This window comes from Pristiophorus japonicus, chromosome 30, assembly GCF_044704955.1.
Source record: "Pristiophorus japonicus isolate sPriJap1 chromosome 30, sPriJap1.hap1, whole genome shotgun sequence".
Lineage (NCBI taxonomy): Eukaryota > Metazoa > Chordata > Chondrichthyes > Pristiophoridae > Pristiophorus > Pristiophorus japonicus.
Window position 1 is genome coordinate 6,766,244 of NC_092006.1, and position 13,007 is coordinate 6,779,250.

General features: G+C 51.6%; 1 protein-coding gene across 4 annotated transcripts in view; it reads right to left on the minus strand.

Moving 5' to 3' along the window:
* Positions 1-13,007, minus strand: part of LOC139240178 (phosphatidylinositol 4-phosphate 5-kinase type-1 alpha-like) — a 71,280-nt gene that overhangs the window by 37,738 nt on the left and 20,535 nt on the right. The window lies entirely within an intron of this gene.

The window sequence follows — 13,007 nt, forward strand, 5'->3', positions numbered from 1 at the left end:
GTCACACTTATTTCCCTCCCCCCCCTGCCAACCCCCTCCCACTTCAGAGTATCACCTGATTCACGAGGAGCAATGGGTGCGGGCATTACGCTCGCACGTTAAAATGATAGCGCCCAAAATCGCCATGTTCCATTCTGCAGTTTATCCCACACTCCACAAACATGCAGAGCAACGGCAAGTCACAAAGGAGAAGGTATTTGTCAGAAGTCCACTACACTCTCCACCCCCCATCCCCCGGATAGAAAGTTGCCGCCCAATTAGCTGACTGTTTAAGTACCATTCCACCCTCCTCGCCCCCCCCCCCCCCACCCTCCCCAATTTATTTTCTATTCATTCACTGGATGTGGGCGGTGCTGGCAGTCCCAGCATTTATTGCCCATCCCTAACTGCCCCTTGAGAAAGGGGTGGTGAACCGCCTTCTTGAACCGCTGCAGTCCGTGTGGTGAAGGTGCTCCCACAGTGCTGTTAGGGAGGGAGTTCCAGGATTGTGACCCAGCGACGATGAAGGAACGGCCGCTATATTTCCAAGTCAGGATGGTGTGTGTAACTCGGAGGGGAACGTGGAGGTGGTGGTGTTCCCATGCGCCTGCTGCCCTTGTCCTTCTAGGCGGTAGGGAGTCGCGGGTTTGGGAGGTGCTGCCGAAGAAGCCTTGGCGAGTTGCTGCAGTGCCTCTTGTAGACGGTGCACACTGCAGACAATTTCAAAACTCCTGCTTCCATTTGGCTGCGCGAAACTGAATCAAATTCAGTTCCCAAGACACATTGCGTTAACTTGCATTTAAATAGCGCCTTTAACGTAGCAAGACGTCCCAAGCCACACATCACCACCATCATAGTCAGTCCCTCGTAATCGAGGAAGACTTGCTTCCACTCTAAGAGTGAGTTCTTAGGTGGCTGAACAGTCCAATACGGGAATTAATCCCTGTCACAGGTGGGACAGTCGTTGAAGGAAAGGGTGGGTGGGACTGGTTTGCCGCACGCTCCTTCCGCTGCCTGCGCTTGGTTTCTGCATGCTCTCGGTGACGAGACTCGAGGTGCTCAGCGCCCTCCCGGATGCACTTCCTCCACTTGGGGCGGACTGGTCTTTGGCTGGGGTCTCCCAGGTGTCGGTGGGAATGTTGCATTTTATCAGGGAGGTTTTGAGGGTGTCCCTGTAACGTTTCCTCTGCCCACCTTTGGCTCGCTTGCCGTGTAGGAGTTCTGAGTAGAGCGCTCGCTTTGGGAGTCTCGTGTCTGGGGGACCATGCGGACAATGTGGCCCTGCCCAGCGGAGCTGGTCGAGTGTGGTCAGTGCTTCGATGCTGGGGATGTTGGCCTGGTCGAGGACGCTAACGTTGGTGCGTCTGTCCTCCCAGGGGATTTGCAGGATCTTGCGGAGACAACGCTGGTGGTATTTCTCCAGCGAGTTGAGGTGGAGATATTAGGACAGATGACAAAAAGCTTGGTCAAAAGGATAGGTTTTAAGGAGCATCTTTACATGACGAGAGGTGGAGAGGTTTAGGGAGTGAATTCCAGAACGTGGGGCCCTGGCAGCTGAAGGCACGGCCGCCGAAGATGGAGCGATGGAAATCGGGGGGGATGCGCAAGAGGGCAGAATTGGAGGAGTGTGGAGGTCCGGACGGTTGTGCGGCTGGAGGAGGGTAGAGAATTGGGGAGCGGGAGAGGGCCAAGGAGGGACTTCAAAACAAATCATAAAACAGCGTCAGTGTTGCAGCAGTGACACTCGGAGTCCCATGTCGCTAGGTTTACGATCTTCGCTGCACTGCAGAGTCTGAGCAGAGGCAACAAGCTTCACAAATAGGAAAGGGCGGGGGAGGAAAAGGGGGAAGACGACGGTCCCAGAGCAACTTCCACACAGCTCGGAATAGACACTCCAGAGGAGCAGAAAGTGATACTGAGTAAATGGCCCCACACCCAATTATAGAACAGGAGAGGAGAGAAGCACGACATCCTCACTGCAGTTTTAATCACATTTTTTTAAATCCTCTATTTCAAATTTCGCTTACTTGTTTACAAATCCCTCCATGGCCCTCACTCCCTCCCTATCTCTGTAACCTCCTCCAGCCTCACACTCCCCCGGGTTCTCTGCACTCCTCCAATTCTGATCTCTTGAGCATCTGCCGATTTCCATCGCTCCACCATTGGCGGCCGTGCCTTCAGCTGCCTGGGCCCCAAGCTCTGGAACTGCCTCCCTAAACCTCTCCGCCTCTCTCTCTCTCCTTTTAAGACGCTCCTTTAAACCTGCCTCTTTGACGGCTCCGCCGGGCAGGGCCACATTGTCCGCATGCCCAACACGAGACTCCCAAAGCAAGTGCTCTACTCCTTCACGGTAAACGAGCCAAAGGTGGGCAGAGGAAACGTTACAAGGGCACTCTAAAAGCCTCCCTGATAAAGTGCAACATCCCCACCGACACCTGGGAGTCCATGGCCAAAGACTAGTCTGCCCAAAGTGGAGGAAGTGCATCTGAGGGGGCACGGAGCACCTCGAGTCTTGTCGCCAAGAGCATGCAGAAACCAAGCGCAGGCAGCGGAAGGAGCGTGCGGCAAACCAGTCCCACCCTCCCCTTCCCTCAACCACTGTCTGTCCCACCTGTGACAGGGACTGTGGTTCCCATATTGGACTGTTCAGCCAACCAAGGACTCATTTTTAGAGTGAAAGCAAGTCTTCCTCGATTTGAGGGACTGTCTATGATGATGAAATACACCCTCTGGGTGAAGAAATTTCCCCTCAAATCCTCTCCAAGCCTCCGAGCAATTACTTTAAATCTATGCCCACTGGTTGTTGATCTCTCTGCTAAGGGAACTCGGTCAATCCTATCCACGCCATGCTGTTGAAAATGATGAATACCAATGCGAGGGATTTGTGCAGACAGTCTTCAGTTCTTGAGGCGGGACAGCTAATGCTGGCAGGATACCCAGCGAGGGGAAAAAGGACCAGGACCTCAGGCAGGTCGCTGGAGAGCGAGTGCCTGGTTATTCCCTCCCCACCCACCCGAGACTAACTGCAGCATCCCTAACCAGCGCCCAAAGCCTGCACCGACTGCCTAGGCACAAGCCAGAGATGGACCACGGCACTTTTCTGGTACCCATGCCTCGGTTACCACAGCTGTGGCGCAATTCATAGGAGAACCGTAGAAATTGACAGCACAGGAGGCCATTCGGCCCATCGTGTCTGCGCCGGACGACCAAGAGCCACCCAGCCTAATCCCACTTTCTAGCTCTCGGTCCGTAGCCCTGTAGGTTACTGCACTTCAAGTGCACATCCAGGTACTTTTTAAATGTGGTGAGGGCTTCTGCCTCTACAACCCTTTCAGGCAGCGAGTTCCAGACCCCCACCACCCTCTGGGTGAAGACATTTCCCCACAATTCCCTCCTAATCCTTCTACCAATTACTTTCAATCTATGCCCCCTGGTTGTTGACCCCTCTGCTAAGGGAAATAGGTCCTTCCTATCGACTCTATTTAGGCCCCTCATAACTTTAGGCACGTCAATCAGGTCTCCCCTCAGCTTCCTCTGTCCCAAAGAAAACGACCCCAGCCTATCCAATCTTTCCTCGTCGCTAAAAAAATTCTCCAGTCCTGGCAACATCCTCGTAAATCTCCTCTGTACCCTCTCTAGTGCAATCACATCTTTCCCGTAATGTGGTGACCAGAACTGCATACAGTACTCTAAGCTGTGGCCTAACTAGCGTTTTAGACAGTTCCAGCATAACCTCCCTGCTCTTGTATTCTATGCCTCGGCTAATAAAGGCAAGTATCCTGTCTGCCTCTTTAACCACCTGATCTATCAGTCCTGCTACCTTCAGTGATGTGCAGAACTGCACTCCAAGGTCCCTCTGTTCCTCGACACTTGTTGCCGATACTGATAACCTCCCAAAGCTCTCTTGCCAGCAGCATCTTGCGACAGAGCATTGCTCAAACCCAAGTTATGCGGAAATTGTTTATTTTTCAAACGTGTTTTTCCCGTCGCCATGGAACTGTGCACGCGAGAAAGGACGGGCGGGAGCCTGACGCTGCAGGAGACTACTCCTCCTCACCTCTTTGGAATTCTCGAGCCCAGAGGGCTGTGGAGGCTCAGTCGTTGAGTATATCAAAAACAAGAGAGCGACACGAGGGAAAACATTTGGAATGCTCTGCCTGATGGAGAGGTGGAGGCAGATTCAATCATAGCCTTCAAAAGGCAATTGGATAAATATTTGGAGAAAAATTGCAGGGATATGGGGAAAGAGCAGGGGAGTGAGACTTTCTGGATTGCTCTTTGAGCGAGCTGGTGGAGACTCAATGAGCTGAATGACCTCTGTACTTCTGTGCTGTACTAGTGTATGATAGATTTTCAAATATCCAGAGAATCAAGGGATACAGATATATCATTAGCGTCCTCGACCAGGCCAACATCCCCAGCATCGAAGCGCCGACCATACTCGATCAGCTCCACTGGGCAGGGCCACATTGTCTGCATGCCCGACACGAGACTCTCAAAGCAAGCGCTCTACTCGGAACTCCTTCACGGCAAACGAGCCAAAGGTGGGCAGAGGAAACGTTACAAGGGACACCCTCAAAGCCTCCCTGATAAAGTGCAACATCCCCCACCGACACCTGGGAGTCCCTGGCCAAAGACCAGTCCGCCCTAAGTGGAGGAAGTGCATCTGGAAGGGTGCTGAGCACCTCGAGTCTCGTCGCCGAGAGCGTGCAGAAACCAAGCGCAGGCAGCGGAAGGAGCGTGCGGCAAACCAGTCCCACCCTCCCCTTCCCTCAACCACTGTCTGTCCCACCTGTGACAGGGACTGTGGCTCTCTTATTGGACTGTTCAGCCACCTAAGCGACTCATTTTAGGATTGGAAGCAAGTCTTCCTCGATTCCGAGGGACTGCCTATGATGATATTAAAAACAGGGAATGGCACGAGGAAAAACAGTTGGCATGCACTGCCTGATGGAGTGGTGACGGCAGATTCAATCATAGCCTTCAAAAGGGAACTGGATAAATTGCAGGGATATGGGGAAAGAGTGGCTTCTGTGCTGTGCTATTCTACGATAGATTTTTGAATGTTCAGCGAATCAAGGGATATGGGAACAGTGCAGGAAACTGGAGTTTGGGTAGTTCAGCCATTGAATGACGGAGCAGGCTCGAGGGACCGAATGGCCTGCTCCTAATTCTTGTGTTAAAAGGAACAGTGGGCCGTCACAAGTCTCCTCAAACCACTCCCAGCTCTGTGGCAGGCAGGCACGGCCCGAACATGCAGAGGACGGAACCCAGCACCTAGCTGCTGCGGAGAGAGGGGTCACACCCACATGAATCCCCGGCAGCACTTTGAACGCTGTTTGCCCACTCGCACTGCAGTCCCTGGGAGCCAGAACGCGCTCTCTGCGCTGTCAGGAGCTAGGCCAAATATCTCAAACTCAATTACGCTAATGGAATGCGGGCTGATCGACATCCGACCAGAGCACATCAGTTTCCCCCGATAATGGAATTGATGGGAGATGACAAAGATTAACTCGCTGCTAATTTTAACTCTCTTTGCTGCCAGGAATTCTTCCCGTTTGTTTTCAGCCACTCGTTTCTCAGCGTTATCTATTTTAGCATGTTGGGACCGAAATTGTTGAGCAGGTTGAGCCTCTACTCACTGGAATTCAGAAGAATGAGAGGTGATCTTATCGAAACGTATAAGCTTATGAGGGGGCTTGACAAGGTGGATGCAGAGAGGATGTTTCCATTAATGGGGGAGACTAGAACTAGGGGCATGATCTTAGAATAAGGGGCCGCCCATTTAAAACAGAGATGAGGAGAAATGTCTTCTCTCAGAAGGTTGTAAATCTGTGGAATTCGCTGCCTCAGAGAGCTGTGGAAGCCAGGACATTGAATAAATTTAAGACAGAGATAGTGTGTTTCTTGGACGATAAGGGAATAAGGGGGCAGGCAGAGAAGTGGAGCTGAGTCCATGATCGGATCAGCCATGATCATATTAAATAGCGGAGCAGGCTCGAGGGCCGTTTCGAAAACATAGAAAATAGGTGCAGGAGTAGGCCATTCAGCCCATCGAGCCTGCACCACCATTCAATATCATGGCTGATCATGCAACTTCAGTATCCCATTCCTGCTTTCTCTCCCTTCAGCCATAAGGGTCACAATTCTCTGAGTGAAGAAGTTTCTCCTCATCTCGGTCCTAAATGGCTTACCCCTTGTCCTTAGACTATGACCCCTGTATGGCCTACTCCTGCTCCTGTTTCTTATGTACTTATGAACTCCCATTTGGCAACCGACTTGTGATGTTGCGGAAATACCTGCAGGACGACCCTCTTGCTAAGTGTGCAGTGCCACAGGTCTGGTCGCCCTCCAGCCCCACCCTCAACTGGGAAGTTTGGATGTCAAGTGGCAACCGGCTATTCGACTGGGAGATGAATCACACACAATCTCCAGTCCTTTCCTCGACTGACGTGCACTGCGAGTGGGGGGGGGGGGGGGGGGGGCCCCGACGGCAATTTGAGGCAGGACCCTGTGCTGATACTACTTCCCCCCCACCCCAAATGTGGCACCCCTACTGTGACCCGGCTAAAAACAGCCAGCTCAACATAATTTTTTTTTTTTTAATATTCCCACTTGGATTGGGGCGGCGCTGGCAAGGCGGGCATTTACTGCCCGCCCCTAGTTGCCCTCGAGAAGATGGGGTGGGGGCAGGTAGGCCTTCTTGAATCGCTGCATATGTAGTCGAGGGGCTCGATAAGGACAGCTGAATCAACCACATTGGTGGGGGGGGGGACTGGGGTCACAAGAATTAGGAGCAGCAGTCGGCCGTTCGAGCCTGCTCCGCCATTCAGTAAGATCACGGCCGTTCTTCTAACTCAACTCCACTTTCCCGCCCGATCCCCATATTCCTCGATTCCCTTAATATTCAAAACTCTATTGCGCTCGGTCTTGAATATACTCAACGACTGAGCCTCCACAGCCCCCTGGGGCAGAGAATTCCAAAGATTCACCACCCTGAGTGAAGAAATTCCTGCTCATCTCAGTCCTCAATGGCCGACCCCTTATCCTGAGACTGTGTGACCCCTGGTTCTAGACTCCCCAGCCCGGGGGAAACATCCTCCCTGCATCTACCCTGTCAAGCCCTGTAAGAATTTTGGATGTTTCAATGAGATCATCTCTCCTTCTTCTAAACGCTAGAAAATATAAGCACTGTCTTCTCAATCTCTCGGTGCAGGTCACATCGGGTAAGGCCAGCAGGTGTCCTTCCTGGGTATTAGTGAACCAGTTGGGTTTTTACGACAATCCGACAGCTATTTTCAGATGACCATTTTTTTTAAATTCAAACTCTCCAAATGCCACGGTGGGATTTGAAGTCTGGACTAGCAATCCAATACGCAATTGCACCCATGTGGCAGTTAAGTTACACGTCCAACCAACAATGTATCCTTTCGGAAAATAGTCATTTTAAGAGATTCTTTGGGGTGAATTTTGTGCACACAGGTGATTTAGGCAGTGAAATCCCACTAAACAGCAGTATGCAGTGGCCAGCTAATTGGTTCTGCTGGTGTCCAAGGGATAAATATTGGCCAGGACACCGGGGAGCTCCCCCTCTGCTCCTCTTTGTATCGTGCTTGGGGATCTTTTACATCTGCCTGACAGGGCCTCGGTTTATCGTCTCAACCGGAAGGCGGCAGCTCCGACAGTGCGGCGCTCCCTCAGCGCCGCCCCTCCGACAGTGCGGCGCTCCCTCAGTGCTGCACGTCGCTCCCTCAGCACTGCCCCTCCGACAGCGCAGTAGGTCGCTCCCTCCCTCAGTACTACTGCTCCTCCAACAGCGCAGTACGGTGCTCCCTCAGCGCTGCACGTTGCTCCCTCAGCACTGCCCCTCCGACAGCGCAGTACGGTGCTCCCTCAGCACTGCCCCTCCGACAGCGCAGTACAGCGCTCCCTCAGCACTGCCCCTCCGACAGCGCAGTACAGCGCTCCCTCAGCACTGCCCCTCCGACAGCGCAGTACGGCGCTCCCTCAGCACTGCCCCTCCGACAGCGCACCCTCAGCACTGCCCCTCCGACAGCGCAGTACAGCGCCCCCTCAGCACTGCCCCTCCGACAGCGCAGTACAGCGCCCCCTCAGCACTGGCACTGGGGAATGTCGGCCTGGAATACGTGCTCAGCTCTCTGGAGTGGGGCTTGAAACTGCCGGGGCGTGTGCTGGGTTTGTTTTCTTGGGAGTCGCGAGCGACATGCCAAGGCTGTGCAGACTCAACACACTCCCGAGTTAAACTCAACCTACTTAAAAGGGTGTGTCTAAGTTGCAATACCCGGAGGCTTCTGTGGCCTTGCACAACTAAATGTGCACTGCCCCTTCCTCTGGAGATTCGGTTCCCTTCTAACCCATCACACTCCTATCCTCTCCCGCACCTTCAGCATTATTTTAATCTAAACCACAAAAGTTTCACTGGTACATATGTAACCCTGTTTGGGAGTTTAATTACACATTAAATGAAGCACTGTAAACAGCCCATTACTAGTTACTGGCGAGTCAAGTGAATCACTGCCGAGTCAAGTGAGTGCAGGCCACATTGTCCGCATGCCAGACACAAGACTCCCAAAGCAAGCGTTCTACTCGGAGCTTCTTCACAGATTGCCGAACTACGGGTGGTGTTCAAAACTGTAAGGCCCCGTATCTTAAGTCCCGTTCACCTATCACCCGCCCTGGGATAGGGGGATTGTACGATGAGGAGAGATTGAGTCAACTAGGCCTACATGCTCTACAGCATTGAAGCACTGACCACACTCGACCAGCTCCGCTGGGCGGGGCCACATTGTCCGCATGCCAGACGCGAGACTCCCAAAGCAAGCGCTCTACTCTGAACTCCTGCACGGCAAACAAGCCGAGGACAGAGGAAACGTTACAGGGACACCCTCAAAGCCTCCCTGATAAAGTGCAACATCCCCACCGACACCTGGGAATCCCTGGCCAAAGACCACACTAGGTGGAGGAAGTGCACCCGGGAGGGCGCTGAGCACCTCGAGTCTCGTCACCGAGAGCATGCAGCGGAAGGAGCGTGCGGCAAACCAGACTCCCCACCCACCCCTTCCCTCAACGGCTATCTGTCCCACCTGTGACAGGGACTGTGGTTCTCGTATTGGACTGTCCAGCCACGTAAGGACTCATTTTAAGAGTGGAAGCAAGTCTTCCTCGATTCCGAGGGACTGCCGACGAAAGAAGAATGAGAGGCGATCGCAATGAAAGGTACAAAATTCTTACAGGGCTTGACTGAAGTTTGAGGAGGTAACCAGAAGGGTCAATGAGGGCAGTGCGTATGAAGTCATTTACATGGATGTTAGCAAAGCTTTTGATAAGGTCCCACATGGCAGACTGGTCACAAAAGTAATAGCCCATGGCAAAGTGGCAAGTTGGATCCAAAATTGGCTCAAAAGCTGGAAGCAAAGGATAATGGTTGATGGGTGTTTTGGTGACTGGAAAGCTGTATCCAGTGGGGTTCAACAGGGCTCAGTACTGGATCCCTTGCTTTTTGTGGTATATATCAATGACTTGGACTTAAATGTTGGGGGTATGATTAAGAAATATGCAGATGACATTAAAATAGGCTGTGTGGTTGATAATGAAGAAGAAAGCTGCGGACTGCAGGAGGATATCAATGAACTGGTCAAGTGGGCAGAACAGCGGCAAATGGAATTCAATCCGGAGAAGTGTGAAGTAATGCATTTGGGGAGGTCTAACAAGGCAAGGGAATACATATTAAATGGTCAGACACTGAGAAGTGTAGAGGAACAAAGAGACCTTGGAGTGCAGGTCCACAGATCCCTGAAGGTGGCAGGCCAGGTCGATAAGGTGATAAAGGCGGCATACAGAATACTTGTATTCTATGCCTCGGCTAATAAAGGCAAGAGCAGGGAGGTTATGCTTGAACTGTATAAAACACTAGTTAGGCCACAGCTGGAGTACTGCGTGCAGTTCTGGTCACCACATTACAGGAAAGATGTGATTGCACTGGAGAGGGTGCAGAGGAGATTTACCAGGATGTTGGCTGGATTGGAGAATTTTAGCGATGAGGAAAGATTGGATAGGCTGGGTCTGTTTTCTTTGGAACAGAGGAGGCTGAGGGGAGACCTGATTGAGGTGTATAAAATGATGAGGGGCCTGGATAAAGTGGATAGGAAGGACCTATTTCCCTTAGCAGAGGGGTCAACAACCAGGAGGGATAGATAGATCTAAAGCAATGGGGGGGGGGGTAGGTATAGAGGGGATTTGAGGGAAAATTTCTTCACCCAGAGGGTGGTGGGGATCTGGGCTGGAACTCGCTGCCTGAAAGTGTGGTAGAGGTAGAAACCCTCACCACATTTAAAAAGTACTTGGATGTGCGCTTGAAGTGGCGTAACCTACAGGGCTACGGACTGAGAGCGGGAAAGTGGGATTAGGCTGGGTGGCTCTGTCGGCCGGCGCGGACACGATGCTGTAAATTTCTATGATTCTATGTAGTCGTCGTCGTAATGTGGGAAAGGCAGCAGCCAACTTATACACTGCACGCTCCCACGGACAGCAATGTGATAATCTGGGGGGGGGTTTTTGTGGTGTTGGTTGCAGGATGAATAGCCCCAGGACACCGGGGAGAACTCCCCCTGCTCTTCTTCCAATAGCGGCCGTGGGATCTTTTACATCCACCAGAGAAGGCAGTTTAATATCGCACCCGAAAGACAGCACCTGCAATCCCTCAGCACTGCACTGGGAGTGTCGGATTATGGGCTCGAGTCTGTGAAGCGGGACGCGAATCCACGACCTTCTGGCTCCGAGGCGAGATTGCTACCATATTGACTCCGTACCATACTGTGCATCAGTTGCCAACCAAACAGGGAAACTTATTCCACGGTTTCAAGTGTCTCCTCATCCCCTTCACCCCACTGTCCAATCTTGGAAGGCACTTGCCCACCTGCCCCCTCGCCCCCCCCACGTTTGGTTTGGCAATTGGATGACCAGGGGTTGGGGAATGGGGGGCAGGGGAAGAGAATTATTTTAATTACATCTGCAGTTTAATCAATTATCCAGAGTAAAGACGTCTTACTGCAATTATACAGGGCCCTGGTGAGACCACACCTGGAGTACTGTGTACCTGGCCTCCTTACCGAAGGAAGGATATACTTGCCAGAGGGAATGCAACGAAGGTTCACCAGACTGATTCCTGGGATTGGTGGGGGGGGGGGGGGGGGGGGGGGAGAGGGGTTATCCTATGAGGAGAGATTGAGCAGACTAGGCCGATATTCTCTAGAATTTAGAAAAATGAGAGGTGATCTCATTGAAACATAAGAAATAGGAACAGGAGTAGACCCCTCGAGCCTGCTCCCCATTTAATACGATCATGGCTGATCTGATCATGGACTCAGCTCCACTTCCCTGCCAGCTCCCCATAACCCCCTATCGTTTAAGAAACTGTCTATTCATACATATACAAAATTCTTGCAGGGCTTGACAGGGTAGATGCAGGGAGGATGTTTCCCCGGGCTGGGGAGTCTAGAACCAGGGGTCCCACAGTCTCAGGCTAAGGGGTCGGCCATTTAGGACTGAGATGAGGAAAAATGTATTCACTCAGAGGGTGGTGAATCTTTGGAATTCTCTGCCCCAGAGGGCTGTGGAGGCTCAGGCGTTGAGTATATTCAAGGCTGAGATCGAAAGATTTTTTTAAATATTAAGGGAATCAAGGGATATGGGGATAGTGCAGGAAAGTGGAGTTGAGGCCAAGATCAGATCAGCCATGATCTCATTGAATGGCGCAGCAGGCTCAAGGGGCCTGCTCCTAATTCTTGTTATCTGAAATGCTGATAAATCATGCTCTTTTCAGAACAGTAGCCTATTTAAAACCGGTTGAACGCGTATCACTTAAATAAACCAGTTTCAACAGCTCTATATCTAGGACTCCAGTGACGTGCACGTGTGGATGTGGATGTGGGTGAATTTTTCTCTTCCATGCAAACGGAGGAAAAACACCCACTGAGATTATAGATTCTGCCCATCCCAACTTGCATCACTCTCTCAAGACATATTAACTTTCGAACACTAAGCGGGGGGTAGGGTGTACTGGTGGATACAGGTCTGTCACTGGGTGGGACAGAACCAATTTAAGGGGTCAAACGATCAGACAAGAGTTAGATGTGATTTTATTTCCCACAACATTAATGAGATACATTTCAGGAGGAATAGAATGGATAGGAAAAAAGGTTATGTTAAACTTGTACAGAATCTTGGTTAGACCACACTTGAAGTTACTATGCACAGTTCTGGCCTCCATAATTACAAAAAAAGGCACTGGAGAAGGTGTAGAAGAGATTTACAGGGATGATACAAGGTTTGACAGATGCAGAGAGGCTGTTTTCCCCATGCTGGGGAGTCTAGAACCAGGGGATCACACAGTCTCAGGATAAGGGGTCGGCCATTTAGGACTGAGATGAGGAGAAATGTATTAACTCAGAGGGGGATGAATCTTTGGAATTCTCTGCCCCAGAGGGCCGTGGAGGCTCAGTCGTTGAGAATATTCAAGGTGGAGATCGATAGATTTTTGGACACTATGGGAATCGAGGGATCGGGCGGGAAAGTGGAGTTGGGGTTGAAGATCAGCCGTGATCTTACTGAATGGCGGAGCAGGCTCGAGGGGCCGTATGGCTGACTCCAGCTCCTAATTCTTAGAACTATCAGGAAAGACTGAACGGGCTCTACAGAAAAAAAAAGAGAAGGCTTAAGCGGTGATCTAATAGAAATCTAAGATTATGAAAGGGCAGACGTAGAGAAGATGTTTCCACGTGTGGGGGGGGGGGGAACCAGAACTCGGGGCCTTCAATATAAGACAGTCACTAATAAACCCAATGGGGAAATCAGGAGAAACTTCTTTACCCAGAGAGCGGTGAGAATGTGGAACTCGCTGCCACAGGGAGGGGTTGAGGCAAACAGCAGAGGTGCCCAAATGCATTACCTCACCCTTCTCCAGATTGAATTCCATTTTCTGCCCAACTGACCAGTCCATCGACATCTTC